The sequence below is a fragment of the Mus caroli genome, chromosome 18 (assembly GCF_900094665.2).
Source record: "Mus caroli chromosome 18, CAROLI_EIJ_v1.1, whole genome shotgun sequence".
NCBI lineage: Eukaryota > Metazoa > Chordata > Mammalia > Rodentia > Muridae > Mus > Mus caroli.
Window position 1 is genome coordinate 35,061,988 of NC_034587.1, and position 17,039 is coordinate 35,079,026.

Sequence of the window (17,039 nt, forward strand, 5' to 3'; positions counted from 1 at the left end):
TTTGTAGACCAGGCTGGCCTCGAACTCAGAAATCTGCCTGCCTCTGCCTCCCGAGTGCTGGGATTAAAGGCGTGCGCCACCACGCCCGGCTAAATGTATGAATTTTAACTGAAGAGATTAACCAAGTCAAAAATTACTTTTTTTTTTTTCAAATAAAGACCAACAAATTCAACAGTCTCTGGTGAAAATGATCAGTATTTAACAGTGAAGGTGACGTGTAAATTAGGTGCACATCACCAACATCTAAGCTCAGTGGCAGAGCTTTTATCTAGCTTGTGTGAGGGTTTAGTTCCCCAGAACTGAAAATTCAGGATTGATCTAAGTATGCCTCAAGTACTAAGATAAAACCGATTTAAAATATATACAAAAGCTTCGATCAAACATAACTTTCTAAAGAAGTATAATTCATTACTAAGAAAAATTAGAATTGAGCTATAACCATGAAATAAAGCCTAAACTGTGTTTTAGTTGGGGCTAAGTGGTTGATAACCCCAAGCTCTTTATATAAACATGTTTAGATAAAAACACGATAACAAAACAACACAAACACAAACCAAAGAACCTACAACACACATAACTGGCGACAGATTAATTTTTAGAATATAGAAGAAATCCTTCTATTTGCAATCATCACTACTATACAATCCTGTGTATACCAGTAATTGCTGGCCACACAGAAGGGACAATCAGATATGATGCGCCTTCTGAACAGAAGGATCGACAGAACCCAGTTAGCAAGATATCTTGGCAAAACCCAGCCAAAAGGACAGCCTGGATTTGATTAACTCTTCAGCCCCAACTATCAATTTACAGCGGATGCAGGGAACAAAAGCGCACATCATGGAGAACAAGCAGGAAATCCAGAGGAAAGGACTCCGCAAACCAAGGAAAGAACTTTCTGGCAGATGAATGCTGAGAAGAAAGCAGACGAACTGGAGGGCATACTGAGCGAAATAAGCCAGACACAAAAGTTGAATATTTAAGTGATAACTTAAAAAAACAAAAACCAAAAAAACCCCTATAACCTGAATACAGAAGGTGGTCCAGTAGGGTCTGGGGAGAGGGGGAGAGGGGGAGAGGATGAATTAACATTATGACTGTATGATATATGTATGGAAATGCCACAACGAAACCCACTAACGCACATAACTAATACATGCTAACAATGGGGAAAACAGGCAAATTAGTGTTCATAAATGTAACCTTAATCAAGACAGCTGTTTTTCATGGGAAGGTTTATCATAGTTCTAAGGGCCTCCAGAAAGTAACTGGCCTGTAGTTTATAATGGTCCTCACTGTATGGCAGTTCTTAAGTGACCTGTCTTCTGACTGACAGGAAAGCTATCCCAAGCAAACAGCTAGAGGGAAAACGACTGCTGTGGGTGTGGCAATACAGAGACTGTCACACAAGTAAGACTCGAGAACATTCATTGCTTAAACAGTTCTCCACTTCTTGACAACTGTGACATTTTCGAAAGATGATCTAGCAATGCTTATGTATGTGTAAAGTAAAAATAATAGAACCTTTTTGAGCTTATTGATTTGTGATGAGATTCAAATTATACATATATACATGTATGACATATTTACACATATAATTACATACATGCAATTATATATAATTTGAATTATGTGTAGTAATGGACATACATTGGAATTTGGAGACAATCATTTAAATATAAGCTATCACTCTTGTTACAAAGAATGAAGTCATTTGAAGCAAAAGAAGAATATAATTTAGTTCTGTTCTCTGTAGTCTTTTTGGATGCAAAATAATCTGAAATATGATAAACAGTGATTTCCATGAAAGCGAGAATTATTTATTAAACAAATGAACTCTACTCAAAACAGGTATTTTTAGACTTCAAATATATATGTGGCAATTGTCTCATTTGTAAGTGTAATGATTTAATATACTTGAAGTGTCCAATGGAATTGTGGGATGTGTGTGTGGTTTTTGTGGTTTTGTTATATTTAAGTAACTAGAAATTAAGCATGAAAAGAATCAAAGGGTCATCTAAGGACAGAGAAGGAAGACTGGTAGTACCATGAGCAACCATGAGCCTCACTCATTATTTAAAGATCAATGTATAACAGTCAACGGCTGGCAGTGAGACTTACAAAATTAAGGTGGAGAGTACAGGCAAAGGTTGTGACTGGGTTATCTACAGATAGAGAGAAACATGAGAATTATGGGACAAATAATATAATCAAGCAGCTTGGTGCAGGCAAGCTATTGAATTGTAGTTAGCTAGCTGCTCTTTCAAAGTGGTGCTGAGCTAATTCAGAAGATAATATATACTGTCGGAGTGAGCAAATAGGCAGAGACGCTGCAGAAGCGTGAGCCAAGTAACAGGAACTGTGATGCTACAAGTGAGGAGAGTGGGCGCTGTGGGCTGTGGGTGACCAGCTGTCAATGGAAGGGACTTTCTGGGGCACTTAGGTCTTGGTAATGTTCTATTTCTTCATCTAGGAGCTGGTTATATAAATTTATATAAATTATTATTATTATTATTTATTATAAATTCAGTCTTCAAAATTTACTGACTGGCTGGGTGTGATGGCATATGCCTTTAATCCCAGCAGTTCAAGGCCAGCCTGGTCTACAAAGCTAGTTCAGGATAGCCAGAGCTACACAAAGAAACCGTTTCTCAAAAAACAAATCAAACAAAAAGTTATTGACCTATACAAATGCTTTGGACATTTCAACCAAGACACACCCCCACCTCACCAAATATGCTACATATTCATCACAGGCAAAGACTACAAGGGAACACAGATAAAAAAAAGTTTGCTTTGTAGACTGATATCACTGTGTGAAATTCTAAATTGGTATCCTTCAGGATGCTGTGAGGAAGATATTATGTATCATTCACATGCTCACATCATTAGATAGCTAGTTCTGGTTTAGCTTTGACGCTGACTTAAAAACGGCTTTAACAACCAGTAGTAAACAGTCACAACGCAGAAGAACCCACAGGACACTCCCATATGCCTGTCACCTTCCAAACACTGCAACAAAATGGAGCGTTAACTGAGTACACAAGTATTAGCATAAAGCCTTGCCAAGACTTGTGGATTCCAGACCTACCTGATGGTAAAGATGGATGCCAACAATAATCACATTTCCCACTGAATGGTGTCAGCTCAGCAAACAGGGAGGAGAATTTTCTTTGCAAAGACCAACACACATGTGTCACCAGCACATGTGCACACATGCACGCATACACACAGACACACATAGACTGCTATCACTCTGCTGACTCCTTGGTTTCATGTTTCTGCAGAATGAGACCTACAGCTTCCAAGCCAGGTAGAGGGTAAATCGTCTCCAAAGACCTGCCAGCTCTGCCTGCAAGCCAGAAACCACAACTTCTGGGCTGTGTTCTTCTCTAGAGCAAAGATATGGGTTGTTGGCTGTGGCTGCAGAAGATGAGAGTCACTTATTTCAAAAAGCCAGAAAGAACAATCCAAGCAAGAGGTTTCATTTCATCTGTCTTTGAATTAGTCTGAGAAATCACTAAAGAGAACACAGGCGTGTGGAGTGCAAATGCAGTCTAAAAGCTGTAACAAAAACCGTGCCAAACACATACAATGACAATGTCCACTGTAAAATAGCCCATCGAGTAGTGTTAACTCTTTAGGTCTTATCAAGCAGATAGGTCCAAGTACCATCTGAGAGGAAAAGCTAAAGGATATGAAACCACCCAACCTGTAGACACAGCGATTAACAGGGGTCCATCCACAGTCCCAAAGCTTAAAGCCTGATTGAATTCATAAGAAAGATGTGGTTCATAGCACCGTGGCTATGGTCTGTGTTGAAAGAAGTCTGTATTAAGGCTTTGGTGGTAAGAGGCTCGGATGAGACTTACTCTGCTGTATCCTGCATCCTCTCTACTAGATCCTTGGAATACTCTTCCGTTCAAAGGCTACGCTCCATGAAAGGGAAGTCTAGCTGTGTACATTCTCAATCCCAACCTAAGACAGCCTCTGTCTTTCCTTTAAAAGACTGTAAATAAATTAGAAGATAAAAATTAAAAGGCAGTACAAGACATTCTTGCATGAAAATATTCTTATGAAATCTAGTGCCCCATATATTGAATATTGAGTATTTTAAAAGGCACCAAAAGCTGAAAAGAAACCTACATCTACTAACCAATTACAGTTTGTAGGCTTTGTTTTTGTTTGTCTCTGATTCAAATAAATAGATAAACTACTATAATTGAAAATATTAAATGCCACAATTGATAATATTTACATATTGTATTTGAGGTGCATATTTCTCTGACACGGATTTTGACCTACTACAGCTTAAATAACAAGCTCAGCTCATGTTTCCTAGTAATGAGTGTCCCAGAGGAGGTTGATCCAGGTTTATAAAACAAGGTTGATTTAAACTGGGTGATAAATACATAGGTATGTGTGTGAGTCTGAACATGTGAATGCTGGTACCTGTAGAGGCCAGACTTCTGATGCCTCTGGAGCTGGAGTTACAGGCAGTTGTGAGCCACCTGACATGGGTGCTGGGAATACATTTGGGTCCTCTGCAAGAACAGTAAGTGCTGAGACATCTCCAGCCCACACTTTTTATTTCTAAAAATGATCAAGAATGTTTTACATGGCTCTTTTATACATATGTGCACATTTAAGAGCATGTTTTAAATAAAAAATGTTTCCTGGATTTATGAGGATAACTGATTTCTTTCCAGGTAATTATAAAAAACACGTGAACACAGACCTCAGAGTCTAGATGAAGAAGGATGCTGCTGTCTGCTGTCTCAGCATTCTATTGCTAGCTAGCATCCACTTCGCTCTTAGCTCAGCTGGCAGGGACTTGCAAGCATCGATTGCTCAGAATGCAGGCAGCAGCCTGCAGCAAGGTGTGTCCCTGGTGAGCCACTGCTGAGTAAACGGGTCTGCCTATAGCTGTGCTTCAGCCTGTCTTTCTCCCTCCTCCAATCAGACTCCTCCTTGCCTAATCTTTTTTATTTTCCTGCGTCATCAACACAAAATGGAGTTAGCTGGGGGCAAAAACAATCAGTCTAAAATGGCTGAATGCAGTAGGGAGTGCCAGGCAGTGACAAGAAGAGAAAGGGCACCCCCTGGTGTCTAACACAGGGACTCCGGGTTTTTTCCTTTCTGTATTATTTTGCATTAAAGCAAGTCATTTCTGTTATAATCCTGGGTATCTATGTTGAATTCAAAGGTCAAGGAACAGAAATTGAGGTACAAAGGGGGCAAATATTTTATTTTTTCAGTCTCTAAAGACAGAATCAAGGTACAAAGTGAGCAGACCTGAGTCCCAGCTACTGCTGTTGTGGTTAGAAACGGTTTCTAAGAGCTTACAGGAAGAAAGGAAATCCTTGTAAAGCACCATCCCCTGACTTCACAATGACCTAATGGCCCCCAGAGTCCCAGAGCTAGAGCCATCACTTCCCCAGGAAGTCCTGTTCCTGGCTTCTCTCAATGAAGACTACAAACAGGAAACGGAGGAGTGGGAGTTGCCTGACATCTGGGAAACTAGGTTCTTAAGACTCACAGTGAGTAAGGGGGTCAGAATAAGCAACTTTGGGAAAGCACCTGAGGAAGAGACTAGCGGGCAAACCAGTTACATCCACACAGCAGGAAGGTGCAGGCTGTTTAAAAGCCGCTCCACCCAACACTCACCCTCACCAGGCTACTCAGGATGAAACACTACCTTCTGTATGCCCAAACAAGGCATTCGCTTCTATTCCACGGGGAACACCCTCCCTTGAGTAAGTTAAATAACAAACAAAAGAAAAGTGTCTCTCCATCATATGCCATCTAGCCACTGTCTAATGCGAGATGATGAAGCACCACAGCCACACAGCATTTTTTAAGAGCCAAGCAGAATTGACCATGAAGTTTGGGGGATAACATATTTGAGGCCTTGGATTTGACTGCAAGCACTGGGGCAAAAAATAATAAAAACCTAGGTGGAAAGCCAGATATGTGAGTCTACACCTTTAATCCCAGCACTGAGGAGACAGAGGCAGAAGGGTCACTCCAAGCTCAAGGTTACTGTGGTAAATACACTGAGTCAGGTGAGGTAGACTTTGGTACTACTATAATTTCTTTCAAGGAATTGTAAAAGAATCATGATGTCCTAGGCACATTTGAAAAACAAATATCTTATAACACCCCTGAGAAATAAAATTTCTGTGACAGTAACATAGACACTGAACCACTAAGTACCCCCACCATGTATTTATTAGACTCTGCATGAACTGATTCTGAGAAGATGAAGAGAGTCCATTTTTGTGTTACTGAGATATGGTCTATATACAGAATTTTTAGTTTATATCTCTTATAGTTAAGGCTACATGAAAAACAAAACAACAAACAGCACTCTAAAGCTATTTCTAAGTATGTACCACAGCAGGGGAAAACAGCGTGCTTTTCTGGATAACTGAACAGCAGTTATCCATGCCTAAGGGTAACCTGATCATCATCACTGACCTCTTGACCAAAACATACACTCGTTTGCTAAATCTTGTAGATAGGGCATTATAAAAGTGCAAGCCGTGAAAATAAGCAAGACGATCCAGCAGAAATGGATGAACTCAAAGGACAAAATAAAGCCAGGCAGATGCTGAGAGCTGGGCAGAAGGCAGGGAGAGAACATGTCGAGAAAAAGCCGAGTTAGAAGCTGGCACTTCACAAACCCTGTGGTTGCTCAGACACTAAGTCCCTGAATTTCTCACTTCCGTTCCCATCACACCCAGAACCATGATTCAGGGAGTGTGGAGAAGAGCTCTGCTTGGGTGTGGTGGGTAGGGACTGGAAGGACAGGCACCTCCCCAAGCAAGGATTCCTCTTGTCAGCGAAGGGACAGGACAGGGACAAGGCAAGGGGACAGCAGGCTAGGGCATGTGAGAGGGCATCAAGTACAAGGTGTTACCTACAATGTTTCCTTTCTCAGAAGATTATAAGAAAAAAAAATCTCCCAATAGATTAGTATAATAAGCTACTCCAACACTGATAAATTACTGTTCCAATTCATTTTTACTAATCTCCCTGTCCACTTAGAAGTCTGTCATATAACATCATCTGGAAACATCTCAGTATGTAGTTCTAAAAGACTATGGCTTTCAAAATACACAGCCTACCATTATCACAATACTTTTAACTTAAATGTCAGTTTTTAACATCAGTCTGAATTGGAATTTGTGAGTTCAAAAGTCAGCACTGACTGACCTATTTCTAAATTCTGTTCTAACCTAAATATTGTCCTACATCTCATTTCTCCCTTGACATGCCATTTGTGAGGAAACCAAGCCCCTGCTCACTGGTAAAAACTCAAAGGAGTATAGAGCAGCAGCACAGCAGTCCCTTAGAGGACATGCTGCCTTCCTGCCACTCACTCCTGCTAGATTCTGAACCCGACAGATCTCAGGTCACAGCATTCCTTTACTAGGAGATTTTAACAAGCAAAGGACATATTGATTCTGTGGTTAGGCATAAACTAAGCTGGCACACACAGGCATTACAGAAAAGGTGCAGCGCTGACAGTAAACAGGCAGCCTTGCTTAAAACAGAACAGGGAGGGCAAGCTGCCACAGCCGGTTTTTAGGTGCTCCAGGATAATTTTATCTCTGCCATTTCACCTACGCACACCTAAATATGGAGCAAACTGCACATTTCTACCTCACTCTCAACAAAGGATTCTAGAAATATTCTGTTTTATTCCGGCCTTGGGGGAAGGGATGTAGCAGGTAGCAAAACAAAGAGACAGATGGAGTAAACACCCAGCCCCCAGCCTGAGTCTGCAGCGGCAGCTGCTGGTTTTCATCATATTGCTGTTTTTTTTTCCTTCTTTGTTTCAGAGCTGGGAGCCAGGAAAGGGTGGAGAAGGGGAGGGGATGAGGGGCAGGACTTCATCAGAGTTACCGAAAGTCATCTGATCGGCTCCTCCAATCCCTGGGCTCTGACCTCACAATCTGGAACTTGAGCCAAAATGGCTCAACTGCGCACACACCGTGGCCAAAAGAAAAACTGCAAGCAGATCAGAAAAATAAGACCTCCTTGGAAGTACTTTTTGCAGGTATCCTTGACAATAGAAAATGTGTACATGAACACACACACACACACACACACACCTAATCTAATAGATCTAAAAAGAAACTCACTGCTCCTTACAATTGAGTTTTAACTGCAGTAAGATCTAGAGAGGAGAATGGCTCCATCCACTCTGCAGAAGAGGCTCCCTTCATTTAAATGGGATTCCTTTGCCCGGGGGATCATGGAGAAACTGATTTTTTCCCCCCAAATGAAACTAACTTAACCTAGGATCAGTATGGAAAATGAAGCAAATGCTGTTGCCTGTTTTGCTGAACTCTGCTCTGTAGACAGTAACTGGACTCCAGTACTTCTTTCTAGAAATATATTGAATATAGTTAATTTTCCTTCAAATTCTTTTCTCCTTACTATAATGATAATATTACATTGTTGTAAATTTACAGGAAAAAAATCTACTTAAAAGGCTTAACAAAAATATCCCATATTCTGGTCTCTACCCTTATTATATTTCTACACAGTCCCCTGTAAAGCAGCTGTGAGAGGGCATCTATAGCCTGCTTCTTGGTTCTCAATGAGCCTCGTGCCAGACACTCTTCTGGATCATGGGAGAGTCTTCAGATGGTACAAACACAGGATAATGGGTTCTGGAGCAGTTTATCTTAAGTGCAAACGATCATATGGGGAACAGTAATGAACTGCAATGGGACACAAACAGAAAGACATAAAAACAGGACAGGGAAGAAGAGGGACTTCAGCAGGAAGGGCTAAGAGAGGCCGATACAGGGGACTACAATCAAAGCACACATAAGCAAATTGTGAAAGGATCATTTTTTTAAAAAGGAAACAAAAAGCTGAGATAAAAGCAAGAAAACAATGAGCTGCACTAGCCTCGTCCCTGGGAGTGCCAGACTCCACCACGGAGTAGTGTCCTGTGTCTGGGATACAAAAGCTCTGCCCCTGCCTCAGTGCCTCGCTCAGCTCGTAATCTGGAAGTGCTTCGGGCAGAAAATGTTGGTCTCCTGCTTCCACGCCAGCTGTGAGGCCTTAGGATGAGCTGTGTACATTTTCATTTACGCACTTGGTGTCGGCAGCAACTCCCAAGACGGTGTGTTAAGTAAGAGGGGTACAAAGAACAAGAGGCCAAACATACAAGCTGGAGCTGGAGCAAGCAGAACAATGTCAACAGAAGTGTAAAAAAGCAAAGACTACTTGAGTCCTCTATTTGTGATATATCCTTGTGTTTACAGTAACACTTAGAATGTAAGTGACCAAGGCTTTTTACATAAAGAATTCTGAAGCTACAGCATTGAGGTGTAGGGCAGCATAGACACAATGTATCTTGTGGCAAGCACAGGAAGAACAAGAATTCATATTTGTACTTGCTTATAATTGCATAAAAAAACCCTGAAACAGAATTAAAAATAAAAGATGATTATTTCTAGAGGGTGAGAATGGGAGACTGGAGTAAAGGCTGACTGGGAATGAGGTTATTTTACAGCATCTTCAGTACTGAAATACCTGTGCTACCCCTGCTGAAGAACAAACACAAGCACAAACAAAAGCCAGAGCAAACATCTCTCGGCAGAAACACTCTCCCAACTTCATGGTCAGTAACAGCAAACAAAATGCTTCAGACTCGAGAATTCTTAAAGAGCAGAAGGTTAAGGGTCCTTGAGTTCAGTGAGTTTTCCCAAGGTTTGGCTCCAGTAGGTAGCAAGAGTGCTCCAATATGTAGCATAGCCTAGTTCTTCTACCATGCTTCCTGGAGACCTTGTTCTTTCTCATGACAACATCCCTGCTCTCCACAGCAAGAGTGTAGTCAAACTTGCTCAGGAGCTATGTATGCAGGGTCCCTGTACTCTCCCATCCTCATCTCCTCCTGCTTTGTTGCACAAAGGTGATGACACTCATCTCTCTAACCCACTCAATCTCTACTCACAAGTTTCCAGCTCTTCACTGACCCCAGGGAACTTAAAACATCTTCCATGATGCTACTGAGATACGAAGAGAAGAATAGCAAGAAAAGAATTTTATAAAAAGCAAGTGCCTAAATAATGCTTGTCAGAAGTCAGTAGGAAAAAAACCAAACAAACAAAACCTGTTTTCTAATTAATTTCACACTACTGCCTTAAGGACCAGGTTACACATATAGCTATTCTGATACAGGCAATGAGATGTTAATAAAATAAAAGCAGAGAGCAGCTTCTAGCTTTTGGCAGACAGCGGGAAGACAAAGAAGAAAAATGAACACTGGGTAAGCACCGAGCCACAGCACCCAGTTTGAGTGCTAGAATGCACACTCACCATGACTTATTACTTATATTCTCTGGAGGCAGAGCCAGGAGGTCTAACTTCAACATCCCCTCATCAAACCTTATGCACACCAAAGCTTGAGGCTGAATGGTACTAAGGAACACTTAAATACAGAGTCAGAAGATGGCAGAAGCTTAGGCTATACTGATCCTCAGACTAGATGATCAAGGTATCAATACACTGAAAAGGCCTTCTAAAAAAATGGGGCTGGAGAGATAGCCCAGTGGTTAAGAGCACTGACTGCTCTTCCAAAGGACCCAGGTTCAAGTCCCAGCACCCACATGGCAGCTCACAAATGTTCCAGGAGATACGATACTCTCTCTCACACAGACATCCATGGAGGCAGAATACCAATGTAAAAAAAAAAAAAAGTCTATAATGTTAGGTGATAACCTGGGCTTGAACAATAGTTTCAACTTGTGCCTATCTCTAATATTGTAAGATAGGCAAATACCAGAGTTTATTAGCTGTAAAATTGGAACTGTGTTGATACAGTAAAAATTTAAAAAATATAGAAGCATCTAATGTTTGAAGTAGCTTTTCAGTAAAAAACTGTGACAGAAATCGATTGTGATTATGTTAAAATATAGTCATATATTTTAAACTACGAAATTCACTAAAATAAACCTCCCTTTAAGCCCTCTGAAAAGAAGGCTATGATTTCATGAGGCTATCAGACTAAAAAGCAAACACTATCCGGCCTCAGGACTCCCAAAGAAACAATGATCTTACTCTTAAGAAGCAAGACTCTAATTGCACCTGGAGACAAGATCCCTCTGTAAAGGGTAAAATCTGACAGGCAGCATCTTGCTTTAATTTTACTGAACAGCTCGCAAATAAACCTCCTGGTCGGCAGAGGGCGGTGTCGTACCAGTCTGCATCTCACAACAGCGGCAGGAGGTTGCTCTCTAACGTGACTGCATCACAACCCGGCGTAACAATGACACATCAAAAATAAGAGAGTTCCATGTGCCATCTGGTGGCGAAAAGGAGAGGTGCACTGCTGCTTAGAGATTCTCAGATCCCTGAAGTTTAGAAGGAATTCAAGTTAAATTATCTTAATCTGATGACGTCCTCCCTTAAATCTCCACTAGTAAGTGTGACCAGGAACTACAGCAGCAGCCTTCAAGCAAAAGTTACAAACTTTCCACCTAGTTTTAGCTCTTAATCTCCCAAGACTAGCTCTAAGAAAGCAGTAGGTTCTCCTGTCTGACCCTTGGTACCTAAAATAAAGAGGGAAAAACCTAACTCAACCAAAAACAGCAACAAAAGCCCATAGGAAGTTGTAGAAACAAGAATCAGAGGTTATGACTGACTGTGCAAGGCAGCAATTTCAAAAAAAGGGGAGGAGAAAAGTTCCAGAAGCAGAAATTGAGGCCGGGGGTCGTCTCTGTTCTCAGCAATGTCACACACAGACAAGGAAAGAGACCGTGTATGAGGGGACCTCTGCTGGAATTTCATGCATGAGTAAAGGGATTAAAACAAGATACATTTCCCTCATCAGACATTCTGATCATTTCTTACTTTTGGTGGGAGTATGAATGGGTATGAACGTCACCTTTCAGAAACCACTATGCAGAAATATAAAGTATACAAAGACAAATAGGATTTTCCTGTGGTCATGTTTGTAAAAATACTTAAAATCCTCAATGAGGACGGTTCAGTTTTGTATAAAACTTGTCTTAATCATGACAGAATACAACTATCCATTTGAAATAATCCAATAACATGAAACTTTAAAAAAGCAAGGCAAGTTTATATAAAACATCAAGAAATGGTAAAGGACGTTACACAAAATACACAACACTATTTACCATATGGAATCTGTTTGCTGTACTAAAAAGTATGTTTACACAATTATTATAATTGCTCCTTAATTTTCCAATTAGGTTTTGTTTGAAATTTCCCTTGATTTTTTTTTCACATCAACTAAATCTGAATTAATTATGTAAACAACATATGTATAGAAAAGGAATGGTTAATCATGGTCACCACAGGGAAGAAGGGAGACTGTTGTATATTTTCAGGATATTCTACATATTTGTGGCAACGATGGTTAGTCAATCAGGAACTGCCTTTGGACAGGACCACAGTAACAGAAAAGACAGAAAATGGGGACATGGTGGTATAAGCTTTGGAAAGTTCCCATTCGGATTGCTTCGATCTTGTCGCTGGAATGCTGGGCCTCTCAGAGAAAAGACGGGAAGTTAGTCCTTTACAAGAGTGTGAAACTGAGTAGGTTAAGAGTGCTGAAAGGGAGCTGGTGAGACGGCTCCTGGGTAAAGGTGCCTGCTGACCAGAGTGTGATTCTTCCACATCCACATGTCAGGGAAAATCATCTTTTGCAGGTTATCCTCTGACTTCCCCAAGTGCATCGTGGTACTGTGTGCTGCACCTCTACCCACACTAAATAAATCTAATAAAAGAATAAACACTGAAAAAACAAACAAAAACCCAGGACTGCTTAGAGGTCAGCGTGACAGCATGTGCTAGCCTGGAGAAGAGCAAAAGACCGAGTCTGAGGTCCACCTGGGCTGCAGTGAGGCTAGACTAGACTGTGGTACTGAGCTCAGGGACAGCAGGGGAATCATGAGACCCTGTATCAAAAACTAAATCAAACAAAAAATGCATAAAAATACTTAAAACATAACTGTATCAAAGGCCACACAATAGAACATTCTGAGGAGAGGAAAATGAGGAGCAAGCAGAGACAACGGGATCAAAATAAGAACACTTACTAAGGAAAGAAAAGAACGCATGCCCCAGGAAGGTGTGTGTGTAATATTCCAGTAATAGTCAGAGATGCACAGCCACAGATCCAGTGCAGACAAAGTAGAAATCACAAGAACCGTGGTTTTGCCAATCAAGCACGAATGAGAGAGGCCCTCAGTGAAGAAAAATACCAGAGGAATGATTACTATGTTTACCATGGAGTTTCAGGTGAGGAGTGAAGTCATCAAGGTGAAAGACAGGCTACAAGTTCCAGTGTCCAAAGCCAGAGCACTGCTGAGGTCGCAATACTAAACAAAGAAGAGGATGGGCTGTAGACACGTTGTCATTGTCAGTGGTAACACTTGACTAGCATGTGTGAGGCCCCGGTTTTGCTCTTCAGGACGGCAAACGGGGCATATGGGGAAGCACGCAGGACCAGCACAGTGGTAAACCAGCGAGCTAGTAGAAGGGCTGCAGTTATTTATAATGAACATGGGAGAGGAGAGGTGAGGAAGGGTGGAGGTTAAGATCAGAAAAACAGAGATGTGTGCGGCAGGAATCGTAGTAGAATCACGACCCTTCATACAATAACTGGGGAAATTCAGGGCTGCAAGATGGCTCAGTGGGTAGAGCACGTGCCACCAAGGCTGCCAATCTGAGTCGGATAAGGTACCTCCTGAAAGTTGTCCTGCGACCTCCACATGCACACTGCAGCTTGCACACATCCTGGACCTACTAAGGAAATGTTTAAGAATGACATTGTGGAAAGTTAAACTAGAAGTAGCACTGAAGAATGAAGAAGGCCAGAATTTCAGTTTGTTGAGATCTCAAGAGTAACAAGGAATAGACAGATGCTAACACAAGGGAAGTGGGTGACACAAACTGGTATCAGATTCCAAACTGATTCTAGCAGCGTCTGAAAGAGATGTCACAGAACAAAGCAGACAACACTGGTTCCACTGGGGTAAGGGTGACAGAAGAAAAGACGAGAGGCCAAAAGGGAAAGAAATGCTTTCTACATCCCACACCATCCACACACCAAAATATTTCAGATGTCAGGTGGAAGACAATTAAAAATATACAGGATCTTAGGCTGAAATATGAGAGATGGAGAAGGAGACAAGTGGAGCTTCCTGGCAACAAAAACTTGGCACAATACTGAATTCTGTAGATCCTCAATATATGTCAGAGTATAAGAAAGGATACTTACAGGCTCATTTCTACACCACAGGTGAGAGAGGCAACAACAAAAGATACATGTAGTACACTATCCCTTAAGACCCAAGTAAAAGGTAGATTTTTGGTTTTAGATCACAAGGAACTTCCCAAATACTTTGTGCCAAAAATCTTGCCCTACTCAAAATTCACGGCAAGCTAGTAAAGAAAAGCTAACAACCCCAAGTAGGTGTGTGCACAGGACTCTGCTTCTAATATACATTTTAAAATGGGCAGAACAGACATCTCCCTGCCAAGAGACTCATGACCAGGGAAAGTGGGGGAGCACTTACAATCTTGTTTCTAGAGATTTAAGTGGCTGAAGCTATGAAATTCCCTGACATTGCTGGGCACAGTGCTCGGCACCTGTAACCCCAGCACTCAGGACCCAGAGGCACAAGTTCCCTGTGACTTCTAGGCCAGCCAGTGATAAGACCCTGTCTCAAAGAGTAACAGCAAAAACTGTGTAAACACTAATAAAGATACAACTGGTGAGTGCCACCTAGTGGGCAGAAGAGTCACAGGGAAATGTCAAATACCCTCAATTTTTGATGGGGAAGATTATTGCCTCCCTCAACAGGCTCCTACCAAAGCCTAAAGCTCAAACAAAGCCAGGCAGGAGCAACAGACAGGCCAATTTACAGGAACAAAAGAGCTCAGAAACAAGAAACTAAATCTGAAAGAGAACCGGCCACATCCATCTTAGGATCTGTTTCTGTCTTTTAGTAAAAGATGCACACATTCTCCCTGTTTCGCTTCCCTCCCCTTCCCTTTCTTTGTGGTACCAGGAATTGAACCCAGGGCAAGTGTAAACATGCCTGCCCTTAAGCTGCTTACTAGACATAAACTGCAATTCTCCTGCTTCATCCTCCTCAGAAACTGGGATTATAGGAGTATGCCAAAAGTCTCAGCAGAGGCATGCGTATTTTGAACTTTAAAAAAGCAATGGTTGGAGGCATCTTACTTTAGGAAGCAGGTGTGTAGGGTAGATTTTTTTTCACCTCCTATTCTTAGAGGAGTTGATAGGTATAAAGAACTTTACGTATCAGTACAACATATAGGGGATACAGATACGTTTAACAAATAGTGGAAAGAAAATCAGGTTTAAAATGTAAAGAAATAATGCAATATAAAGAAAATCTAGCTGGGCGGTGGTGGTGCACGACTTCAATCCCAGCACTTAGGAGGCAGAGGCAGGCAGATTTCTGAGTTCGAGGCCAGCCTGGTCTACAAAGTGAGTTCCAGGACAGCCAGCAAGGTTATACAGAGAAACCTTGTCTCGAAAAACAAAAAACAAAAAACAAAACCAAAAAACAAAAAAAACCACGAAAATCTAGTGTCTACAGAACTCCTTACTAATACTGGCAAGCTATTATGCTGAAAACACTTTACAAGGGCCTCTACCACACTAGTTTTGCTAGAGTTGAATACGTTACAACCAGAAGATAGCTCCTCTTCTCTAATCCTACACAAACACCCAGGACCTAGTTGGCTTTCCCTAATCTAATGTTTCTGACTGCATCACAAGACATCGCTGCCAACAAAAGGATGTTTGCACCCAGCCAACACAGGCCTTGCAGCTGCGTGCACTCTCGGTGGGATGGTAAGCTTTTCAAGGTTCCCAGGAAAGGCAGACGTCTGTGAAGCATAGATCTAGATCAAAACTTCAAAGTCATAAATTTGAACCTACTATATGGTCTAGAATGTTATTTAACCCATATCTCCATGTCACTCTGTGAGCTGAGATATTCATAGCACAATAATGTGTATTTATCTCATTCTCTTGCACCATCAGTGTGAAGACAGAGATTTTGGAAGCACTTGTTTCAGTACTGAGATGAAACTGCAGCTCAGTGGAGAGTATCCAGCACCAAACCCCTCCATCACAACACAGGGAACTGGCTCAGTATTCAGTTTAATACTCAAAACTATTTCTGAAGGGATTAAGGATCATGGCCCTTTACTGACGACCTTGGGCAGTTCACACCACTGAAAACAGAGTAAACCTCACTGTTACACTGTTCATGTCTGGGTCCTCCTTACTTCTCAAATTTTAAGAGCTCAAATCCCTTCCTTCTAAAATTCTAAAATAAAGGCAAGCGCACGGAAAGTTTTAGAAGGAGAGGAGGAAGAGGAATTATCATCGTTGTTGTTGTTGTTATTATTATTATTTATATGGAAACCATAGGCTAGAAGTCACAGCACCTGGACCTGGTTAGGGTAACCTTAGGAATTATTATTATTATTTATATGGAAACCATAGGCTAGAAGTCACAGCACCTGGATCTGGTTAGGGTAACCTTAGGAATTATTATTATTATTATTATTATTATTTATATGGAAACCATAGGCTAGAAGTCACAGCACCTGGATCTGGTTAGGGTAACCTTAGGAATTATTATTATTATTTATATGGAAACCATAGGCTAGAAGTCACAGCACCTGGATCTGGTTAATGTAACCTTAGGAAAGCTCTCTAACTATTGAGTCTGTACCTGCACGGAAGGAAGAAACACAATCTACTGTTTCCTAAGACTTCACTGTGGGCCAATTTATGAATGGGTAGTCAGTTTATGAAGTGGACACTTGAGCCAACTTTCTCCCTTGTAGCACTGTCGCTGCTGGTCTTTTGGGCTCTAGGGAGGAAAGGGGAAAAACTAGCAAATCAACCAACCTTCAATCTCTAATTTCCACCTTCTAAAGAGAAAGTCCTTTACATATATCTAATCCTTTTCTCTAGTACTCAACTGACCCAACCA

General features: G+C 41.3%; 1 protein-coding gene across 2 annotated transcripts in view; it reads right to left on the bottom strand.

Moving 5' to 3' along the window:
• Diaph1 (diaphanous related formin 1) overlaps positions 1-17,039 on the bottom strand; it is a 95,211-nt gene that overhangs the window by 31,949 nt on the left and 46,223 nt on the right. The window lies entirely within an intron of this gene.